This window comes from Cimex lectularius, unplaced genomic scaffold (genome assembly GCF_000648675.2).
Source record: "Cimex lectularius strain Harlan isolate CLEC.00 unplaced genomic scaffold, Clec_2.1 scaffold406, whole genome shotgun sequence".
Lineage (NCBI taxonomy): Eukaryota > Metazoa > Arthropoda > Insecta > Hemiptera > Cimicidae > Cimex > Cimex lectularius.
This window is the reverse complement of record NW_019392981.1, coordinates 45,487-57,187: the sequence shown is the minus strand read 5'-3', so window position 1 is coordinate 57,187 and position 11,701 is coordinate 45,487.

Here is an 11,701-nt window from a genome sequence, read left to right as displayed (position 1 = left end):
AATTGGGATATCTATTTCAATGAGCAAATTTAAGTAAAGTGCATTGTAAAACAAATAGATGGGACATATTGACCACTAAATAAAGTTTTCGATGTAATTAATGTTTAACAAATTAGAAGTAAGTTAAACTTAGAAACTATTGTATTTCACATTAGATGTAAGAATGGTCCTTGAGACCAAATCTTGTGTGATTGATAAATAAAACGTTCATAATCATCATCTTCCTCTCTCACACACCCTTTCCCCATTTCTCATTTGAATAACCATTCAGAAAATTCGGACTAATAGTTTTTCTAGTCCAATCCTAGTTCATGTACCTTTTCACTTTGAGCCAATACTGCGGTGGCCTAGTGGTGGTGAACTGGATTCGAAATCCGGCAAAGACCATGTAATTATATTTCAGAGTGATATGAAGGAAGTATTGTAAGTTGACCCTTCCTACGCGAGTTGGAAGCTAAACAGTCCTTTGTAACAGGAATTACTTTACTTTACGCGCATAGCTTTATCAAATAATTTACATTAAATATGCGATGTTTACCGCTTGATATTTATATTTTACTTTTTGTCATTATTTTTTAATGTAAACAGTATATTTACATAATTGCATGATGTATCCATCTACATCCAGAAAAAAAATTGTGTAAACTGATTATAATAATACAATAAATATGAAAATTTGAGAATAAAAATAAAAATTAATAAATCATAAACGTTTTCTTGATTTTTGTTCATCCTATATTATTGAAATTATGTTTGAGAAATCTTATATGTAGTATTGAAAATTAATATTTTTACATTTCTATTGCGGTTAGTCAAGTTCGTAAGAGCAAGCTGTTTTACATTTACAAACTATAGTACAAAACATTATCAAATAAATTTATGCTGAATGTTGTTTTACTCTCTTTTCATTAGAGTTCATACAGGTGGTAAATTGCAGGAGAGACGGACAACGCCCCTCGCGAAAACTGGAATTCCTGAAGACGTCGCCAGGCGCAAGTCCGCCGGTCACGCCCACCCATATGACCTAGTTGTCCCTGGATAGACGATCCTTGACCTTGACATAGCACCAGCCTGATCAGGGGAGGAAAAAGTGAGCAAAAATAGAAAACGAGGATAGAAATCAAAACTATCCGGTGGGGGGATAACGACTAAACCGGAAACACCGACGAGCGTTGCGGGAGGTTTGTTTGTTTTTTGCCCCAGAATCCTCAGCGCGGTCGGTCGAATACACAGTCAAACCCTGTGGGAGTGACAATTTTCCACCAATCCTATAATTTCATCAGGAGGATTTCAGGCTCCTGCCAAACAGGGAAGATCGTTATTTACCCGGACGAACCTACAATTAAAAACGTACTTGAGTTAAAACTAGTAATTCCGTAAAAGGCGCACAAAATACAATCAATGTCAAAGGATGTGTTGCAAAAACAAATAATTTTATCGTCTATTTGTAAATTTCAAAAATATATAAGCACATAAAGTTATACAATTTATAAACTATCCAGCCAATAAAATGTATTTGAAGGGTAGTACTAGTGGTAATAATTAGAAACATTATGAATTAATTTAGACAATAATGATCTAATTATTACAGTAAAAATTAGGTAATAAATTGGTAAATATTTCAATAAAATGAATTCAAAGTAAATATATACATAGTAGATTTATTAATTTTTATGCAAAGTGTGGTTGAGTTGAAAAAATTAGATGCTTTCCAAGTAGAGCTAAAGTTCTACCACTTTTAAATGTTAAATTTGTTTGATTGATGGTTTCAATGGATACAGATTTGACTAGAATCATAGGTACGATGGAAGAAGTCAAGAGTATGTGGCCAGGGTGCTTAAAATTTCCAGAACAACTGTCCGAAGGGTCTTCCAATTCTACTAAGATACTGGAGGTTACTCAGCTGTCACATCTCAGAGAGATGATGGTTTTATTGTTTTGAATGTACTCCATACTCGACTTCCTCCCGCATTGAAATCAAGCAACGATTTTAACAAGTTAGAAATTTTAATGTTTACACTGTAAGGCTAAGACTTTCAGAAAAGCAGGATTACGTGCGAGAAGGCCTGCCACTGGTGTAGAACTTCTTATAAGGCACAGAACATCTCAAGTTTCGCAAGAAATCACATCAATTGGTCTGAGCAAGATTGGACTAAAATATTGTTTCCGGATTAGTCAAGGCTTTGTTTGAGGTGTTCTGACATCCTACAGTTAGTTTGGAGAAGAACAGAAGATCGATTTTTCACTACGGTGAAGCTACGGATATAGTTGTGTTATGGTTTTGGGTATGCATTTCTATGGAAGGTCGCACAAACTTGATCTTTATGGAAGATTCATTGAACAGATGACATTGAAGATATGTTATCATAAGTGTTCTTTATGTGCCACTAATTTGGGACGGTTTTATTTTTATGCATGACAGACGATTCACGGCCCCGCACAGCTAGGACCGTTGGTGGATACTTAGAACTAGCTTCAATTCCACATTTGGAGTGGTCAGATGTAGTCTCAAATTAAACCCTATCGAATACATTCACTAGTTTTCGTGGTCCGCTTGACCAATTAATTAAGGTTTTTAGTTGAGACAAAAAAGTCAGTGTCACGAGCGGGATTCGAACCCACGACCTCGACTTGATACGCCGCTACTCTACCACTTGAGCTATAGTGACGTCGATCCACTCAGGCACTAACTTCCCAATTGAACCTACCATTTGAATTTTCTCTCCTTTTTGCCATTTTTCAAATGTCGTGTAATCTATTTGATTCTCGGCGACAAATGAAATGGACAATATACTTCATTTTAACCTATTAAATTCACTAGTTTTCGTGGGGTCGTGGGTTCGAATCCCCTCGTGACACTGCCTTGTTTATCTCAATTAAAAACCTTAATTAATTGAACCTATCGAATACGTTTAGGAAAGTTGTCAAAAAAATGATGCCAGTAATTTTCACACATAAGAGTTATGAAAATGGAAGATAGACTGGATGAGAAGATATACATATGGCATATATTTTTTATTTAAGTACTATCGAACATTGATTGACAGTAGTTAAGAATATAAATACTATCAATGAATTAAGACCTTTGTGACTTGATTATTATTGTTATCTTGAACAAACTTCAAAATAAAAACCAAGGACACAATTTTCACTGAAGAAAATTAACTGGTTAAGCGGTTTGCAATAATTCCATCAGATTGAGAAAAGAGGATTTTTTGCCTTGTACATCTAGCCATTCCTGTTCATGGGTCCTGTGGACAGTCCATAGCCGGACCTGGAAGGACACCAAGGCTTCTCCCTTGCAAAGGTTCTTTTGCCCTTCTTTTACTTTATCACTTTTTGTTCCAGATGGATGAGGATAAAGAGGGATCTCAAAACTGGTTTATAGTTACTTATAATAAGAGAAATAATTTGTTTAAAATATCACATAGCGAAGTGATACTTTTCACTTCAATACTTTTCAGTAAGTAATATTGAATGATTGGGTAGTAAAACATGAATTTGTTTTAATTATTCTAGATTATAGGAAAGGAATTTCTTTTGAAAATATTAATGTGTTTATGATTCAGATGACATGTTTAGAGGTTTTTAAAATATAATACAACTGGCGGATGCTGTTAATTACAGTCCATCTCAAATGAATGCCGGGGGTCTAAATTTAGCTGGAATTAAATTAATAAAAGGTTGTTGTTTTTTTCGTCGACAGGAAAGGTCGAGAGGAAACGTGTGTGACTGGCGTAGTAAACGGCCAGACTGCATCCCAAGGCCTCTAATTTCACCTTGAAAGAGCAACAAGGGAGGCGATACTATGCGAAACGCACAATTCCAGGCATCTCGGATTTCAATTTCATTCCACTAGAATTATTTGTTTGCGAATTGGAAAACCGGCGAGCCCTTTGTCGGCGGGTACGGGTATCGTTGCTGAAAGGGCGTGTCCTCAAAGCGTGTTATTCCTGTCAGACGGCGGCTAAAAATTGGAATGGAGGGGACAATAGAGATTAATAAACGGTCCGAATATTCTAAAATTAATATCGTTTCATCGCTGGGAATATAATTATCCCAGACGGGTTCAAATAACAACTAAATTAAACGTAGAAAAAATGGAAACGGGAGGTGGAAAAGGTATTAATTATTGGAACATGTTTGCACACAATTACATAGATTTCACCCAGGGTTGATTACACATGTTACAAAAAACCTGCTTAGCCAATTTTAGTTATTTTATTAAAAATTCTGATAAATGATTTTATTTTACTTTAAGCGTTTCTTTTTAGAGTACGGTTACTTTTACTTTTCATAAACCCCACAAAATATTTTAAAAACCCAAAAGCCCACAAATATTATCATATGAAATGTTCAGTAATGTAAATTATCTTTACGTGGTATACTTAACATATTGTATTATACCAAATAAATGTAATTACATATAAGGAAACAATTTATTGATGCAATGCCGATTATTCATTTATTATATTTTAACTCTACGGAGGATAGGGTCAATTTGAAAGAAAACAGAAACAACCAGTTCCTTGTTAAAGCTTTCGAAGAATACGTCCCCTTCATCAGGAGGCGCTCTCCTCGCATTCTCATTCCCTCTCACTCTCTCTGTCCGTCTGTCTGTCTGTCTGTCTGTCTGTCTGTCTGTCTGTCTCTCTCTCTCTCTCTCTCTCTCTCTCTCTCTCTCTCTCTCTCTCTCTCTCTCTCTCTCTAAGAAACACACGCATGCTCGCGCACACACATTAACACAAAAACTATGGGGTTACTGTGGCAACTAAGCTACTAAAATTTAAACTTTTATTTTATTGTCGTTCTGTTCTGGTGAAAAGTAGGTGACAGAATATTTTTGAGTTCATCAATAATTGTTTCATAAGAATGAGAGAAAGGGTTTTAACGTGAGGAAGGACGGATGATGTATGAATGTCATTGTTATTTATAAAAACTAAAAAAGCGTTTGAGAGTGAGATTGTGAGTGTTAGAGAGAGATTGCGAGAGAGAGAGAGAGCGAGTAAGAAAGAGACGGCGGGGATGAAAGGTAATATACGAAAGAAAAAAGAGGGAGGGATATACAGAGAAAGAGAAAGAGATAAGGGTGAGAGATAAAGTTAGAATTAAATCGAGAGAGAGGGGGAGAGAGAGAGAGAGAGAGAGAGAGAGAGAGAGAGAGAGAGTGTGTGTGTGTGAGAGAGTGGACACTTACTGCGACTACAAATTAACTCTGTTCGTCATTCAACCTCTCATTCTTTTTCTCTATCTCTCTCCCACACACTCTCTCTTTCTTCTATCTGTACATCTATCTCTATCTTTCCCTTCGTTTCCATTTTTTCTGTCAGTTTGTCTTTTTAATTCCAAAAATTAACAACTGATTTCAATTTATTAACATTTTTGTCGGGCCATTTAAGTTTTAAAATGAAGTACTTTGAGAACATTGGGATATCGCATGATTCAAGATCATCTCCGTATTTAAATTTTAACTAGGAATACTTCGTAAAATCGATCAAGCGTGAAGTCGCTACTTCATTATAGCCACATTTCAATTGCTTATCAAATAGAATTTACTAATAGTACGTTCTCATAGAGCACAAGTGATAAGAGAGCTTCGTGAAATCTCTAGTTGATAATTAAACAGCGCGTAATTCTTTCCATATGCACCCCTGTGGAACGCCGTCTCAGAAGATTGTTAAAAGGCGTAAATAACCATTACTCCACGCGGGGTCGGGAAATCGATAAGTATTGTCCGTACAAAGGGTAGAGCATAGACACTTAGCTAGGTCACGGTTGCAGACAGGTTGGGTCACGGTTGCAGACGATGCAAGAGGTGCGTTGCATGATTCATAGCGATTTGTAACTGCATTATTAATTGCTTCCTCCGACGCAAGCTTCCGGGCCGACGATTATTGCTACTATTGCGACACCGACCCCCCCAAAACGGAAGGGGTGAACCGTTATCATTATTTCTAAAAATATTTACCTATGAAAGCTGAGTTTTTAATTTTTTAATTACTTAGACGTGGCATGACTACACTTCCTTAGCATTATTACTATAAATCATCCTGGTACGCACATTCTCGCTTAAAAATGTTAGTCATATTTGTTTCGACATTGTGATGTCAGTGCGTTTTCATTCATAACTGTTCATTTTACGCGTTCTATATGTAATCCCAAACAACAAGCTATCTAGTTGGTAAAATTGTTTTAGTATAAACATAAATTGTGAAGAAATAGTGAATTGTACAATCTCAATTCAGTTCTGAAGAGGAATGCATTTAAGTGACTAAATGAGCCTGGTTAGAATTAAACTCCTTCAAACATCATGTCTGTAGAACAACAAAATTAAATAGAAAAAATGGATTTAATCAACCGATCATTTTGGTCTATCTAACCTACTGCTTTGATACGCCGAAGCGTGTGTTCTCTCAAACTGACAGACCAAAAAAATCGTAAACGAACAGGCCATTTGTGAGATTGATTTCTATAAATTCCTCCATCACCCGGGTGTTTTTTGTTCTCGTCAAAAGTTCCGGAAAATTAAAGTGTAAAAAGTTACGACTATCGTATAATGCGAAAGTAGTTCCTTCGTCTTCGGTCATTTAGAGATTTTTAAATGGATTGACAATCTTTGAAAAAATTAGCATATTGCCACCAGCAATACAATTATTCAATCTGTGTAATATTCTTGGCTTTTGGACGCTATAAATTTTTTATATTGCATCATTGTTAGAAATGTTAAAGTTTGAGGTACATTTCTGAAGGGGTGCGACACATGCTTTAAAGCTTATAAAAGTGCAAAAGAAAGCGATAAAAATTATGTCATATTAAATTTAAGGCACTCTCAACACGACACGCAAGAATGGCACAATTACACAGAATACTAACACTTTGAGCCCTGATGATGATCTCAATAAAGATCGAAACGTTGGCACGATAAAGAAAATGTTTTTCTGAAACCTACATTAAACCAGACTGCATCTCACGATTTCTGAATAATTATCGATTGACTGTCACTAACCACCATACATTAAATTTAAACCACTCTTCGAAAAACTGAATGTTATCACTGTACCTGCCTTATGCATATTTTTTTAAACATTTATGTTACATAAAAAGAATATTTGTTTTTAAATTTAATGTTTATTAAAGAAAATACATGATTTAAAAAAAGGAGTGAAATGAAAAATCTGGAAATGAAATACTGTGACGACCTAGTCACTCAAAAACACAAAAAATCAACAATATAATAAAATTCGTAACAAAATTTTTGCTCATGTTAAAAAAAAATTAACAAAGATTTAATACAAAGAAGAATTTTATTTTTTCTAATGTGTGTTTCTTAGTGACCTAGTGTTCCATAAATTGTTGACATCGTGAGAAGCGGTCAAGAATGAGGTTTTAGAAAAACAAATTTTTCATTTTCTTGCCCACGTTTGGGCTTTATTCGAGTCATCTTCAGTTCTTCAATTTCTTGACCTTTGAAAAAAGAAATTAAAAAACTGTAAAAAAATGCAGCACTAAAACGGATATTAATTAGAGTACATTTGCTGAAATTTGCCGGTCTCTAGTTTGGAAATAGTGGTTTAAACTCACCATAGTAAGTTTTTCAACTAAAAAAAAATTTTCAAAGTTCTAGTTAATAACACGCTTACTTCACGAACATTACAAGTTTAGTATTGATCACATCTTATTGGAAATTGAATGTAGTTTTCAATGGTATTAACGAATTTATCTAAAACCTTTTATTTATAGGGTTATCATTGTTTATTTGAAGCAAGGTCGTGAAATCTTAAAAAATCAGAAAAAGTCGAGTAACTCCGAAACTGCTGAGATTCGAACCATAGTTAATTAGGACTTTTGGGTTCCATCTTGAATGTAGAATCTAATGGCAAAATTTGTAAAACGACTAGCCGAACACCTTGTATAAGCGATAAAAACCATGTTGTCCCGAGGTACACTCCTATAAAACAATTTAGGATTCACCGTAAAAGCTATACAAATGGGAACAGTTTAGTATTAATCATCTGCTTTTTAAATATTCCATAAACTACTCTTCGTAAGGGGTAGGTTTAGAAACCTGTTACCCTCCTGACCTACCTGTTTCATGTTGTAATGTTGTAACACTAAAAATGTCTATGATCGTAGTTGTCATTTCAATCGAAGAAATTATTAATATTAATATTAGTATTGTTAACTGTTAATCGTTAGACGCAAATCCCAGGAGAGGGTTATTTTCAAGGAGGGCTTGTTTCTTATCCGAGAAGCCCAACAACGGCATTGAAGTTTTTCACCCCTTAGAGAAAACATAAGGAACGGCTGTCGTATTTGCGAAAACTACATCGATAATTTGAAAGTTGTACATCTAAGACTGCTCAGGTGTCAAATAATTGAGGAAAAAGTGCACGTCTTCGGGTCAAGAGGTCATCACCTCCTTGCGCGGACCCGTCTCGAGGATCTGGGCCGTTCTTCGAAATCTTCGGGTAAAGGACGTCCGTGTCCTTTTTGGCACATGCCGAGAACGGGTTGTGTTAGGCCTCGGAAAAGTGCATTATTGATGCAGTGCCCCCACCAGCGTAGACAGCCGGTCGATAGGTCTCCAGGGCCGACAGCGCCCCAATCGACCGCCTACAAAACCTTTTACTTATCTCTCCTCTGACGCATTGCACACACTTTTATTTGCATCCAAGATAATGGCTTTAAATCATTTCGGAATCGGGAAAGACTGCGATTAAACCGTTCAAACAACATTCGCAGGATTTCTTAATCTCCTTAGTGCACTCTCTTTTAGCTGAGCCAATAAACTGTGAAGATTAAGGAGAATAACGGCTTTAATTACTGAACTCCTTACTTTAAAACTTTATGCAATCCATCTTACAACAAAATAAATAACTACGCAATAAATTTCTTACAGACATTAAGAAAATAACAGAATACAAAAACATCCAGATTATAAAGTACGGTCAGGTGACACATTTTTGAAGAAAAACATTGCTTACTTATTAATACCAATAGTTAAATGCTTTATTCATTAGCATTACAAAAGTGATATAATCAATATATATTACACAAACATCTGCCCATGTGTATGATGGGTTCATGCTTCTCCACATGTCTAGTCAGAATTAGCTGGTAACGAGACGTTTTCAGATTAGCCAAATAGCAGAAGCAAGGAGTAAAACACAAAATATCTAACTAGCTTGTTATAGAATGGATTTATTAGCTGGATGTTTTAAAAATTGTAAAAGTTTGATCGTTACTGATCATTTCGGCATGCCTAGCTTTAGTTTGCTCCTTCTCGCCATCGCCAATAATTATCACTCTTAGATCTTGCACTATTAATTCGGAAATTCTCTATGTGTCAAATCGTAAGTTTATATGTTATATGTTTATACTTCTTAGCCTTGTGAATTATTAATTTCATTGTCCTGGTGAATTCAATAACAATATCACTCAAAAGATTATTTGGAGGTCGTGAGATGCGGTCTGGTGTGACGTAGGTTTTAGAAAAAAATTTGCTTTGTCGTGCTACGTTTCGATCTTTATTGAGATCATCTTCAGGGCCTCGGATTTATAAACATTGTTTAAAGTTTACAAATACATGTAGGATGTGAAAAAAATGAATTTGCAATGCTATAAAATTTCAGAAAAAAAAGACCCTGAAGATGATTTCAATAAAGAACGAAACGTTGGTACGATAAAGAAATTTTTTTTTCTAAAACCTACGGGACACCAGACCGCATCACATGACCTCCAAATAATCATCAAATAACGGTCACTAAAAACCACACATTCCTCAAAAGCTTGACGAAAGAAGGTTTTTTTTCATTTCAAATTGTCCATATTCATGATTTTTAATACAAAATTATACTATTGAAGGGTGATATCATTTTTATTAAGATTAACTATATAATCAATCTAAAAATAGTCTTCAGTTGTATCATTTTTAGTAATGAACTTACTTCTTCAAAGCTAAATTAATATAAAATTGGTTGGAACAGTTGCCATAGATGCCCAAAGTACAGTAAAAGACTGTAATAGTCACAGCCCATCCATATTTCTAATTATTGTGAAAAAAATACGCAGCATATTTAAAAAAAGTTTTAAATTTATTTTCAACATATTAAATATAAATCACCGAGATGGTTAAAGTGGGTCAGATAAAAGGGGGAAGAAATGTTCTGTGGGCGGGTTGGGGAAGGAAGCTTTGTTGCGAAAGGCGTGGCAGGGGACTTGAATGAATTAGACTTTGGCAGAGCGAAATCGGCCAAAATATCGATTTAAGACTCGTGCAATTTTTTATTTACACCTTCGATCCTTAATCGGCGTGCTTTCTGAAGCGAAACAGAGTTGAAATCGATAATTTACAACAATCGGTTTCTCATCGGCGTATAAAGTACACGGAGGTAGAGTTTGCGAGACAAAGGATTTTAATGAAACGCTTTGAAGTATGTGGTTAACCTTTTAAAAAGATAATATGCGGAAAAAATGCATAAACATCCGGTTGGCAAAGGCAAATGCTACCAATAGGCTATATTAACTATTCCGCTATCCTTGTTTTGTTGTCTATGAATTGTTAAATACTTGCCCACAGTTCGATTTTCTTCGACAGATTTTAGAATTTGCCGTCTTCAGGGGATTAATTTGCACGTTTTTTTGAGTTTTTTCTTTTAATAGGTTCGCTATTACATATATTTCTATCACAGTCTTGTAGATTTTTATGGCAATTTGGTTTTACTAAGAAAATCATTTTAAATTAATTGTTTTGCACAGTCCATATAATGGTAGTCCAGTTTCTTTCAATAATGGTTAACCAATGAATTTTACTGATGTAATGTTTCTAATGTATCTGTTCTGCCAAGTATTGTGTCATTCAAAAATTGTCTGTTTGGAGTTTTATTTTTTAGTTATTTTTTTAATTATTTTATTTTATTTTTTTTGTTTCGTTTTGAGAAACTAGGTAGTAAGATATTTTTTAGGCACGGGTCGTAGAGTCCTTGCCAATATACCCCAAGTGTCGACAAATAGGTTATATGCCTTTGTGGTACCTATTTTTTAAGGTTATTATGTATCAATCTCTTTATTTGTTTTTGTATCTAGGATAAGAAAATAATAAGCAGGATCGTATTACAAGAGATTAAATACATAGGCAGTTTCAAAAGCCAAAAGGTGCTTCCTGTAAAGTAGGCCACAAAGAATTGTTTGGAAAAATTCAAATTTGTTTCAAGCACCTTCTAATCACCCTTTAGAGTTATTAAATACGATTTTTTTAGTAATTAAAAATAGCGACTTTTAATGGATTAGTCGGCAGCAATTTTTGGTTCTCTCGTGTATGGGTTCCATTCCAACTCATTTGTATTTTATTAAATTTTTCTTCTTTCAGCCTTTCTCAAACGGCGTATTTTTGGATTTACATAGTTCTTCTTCGAAAGAGAGGTCAGGATGGTTGGATAACAGATTTTAATTATCTATTTATGGTGATACAAGGCAGGGAAATATTAGACAGGTGTCCAAATTTCCTTGCTACTGGGTCTTAGAAGCTGAGAATTAAAACAAATACATTTTTATTGTAGTTCTACGTTCCTATAATATATCATTCGATTACATAGGATAAAAAAATAATAAGGAAAACTGTATTAAATGAAACACATACAACGTTTCAAACGCTTCAAGTAAAGTAGGCAAAAAAAGTAAAAATTTTTGAAAAACAATTCGG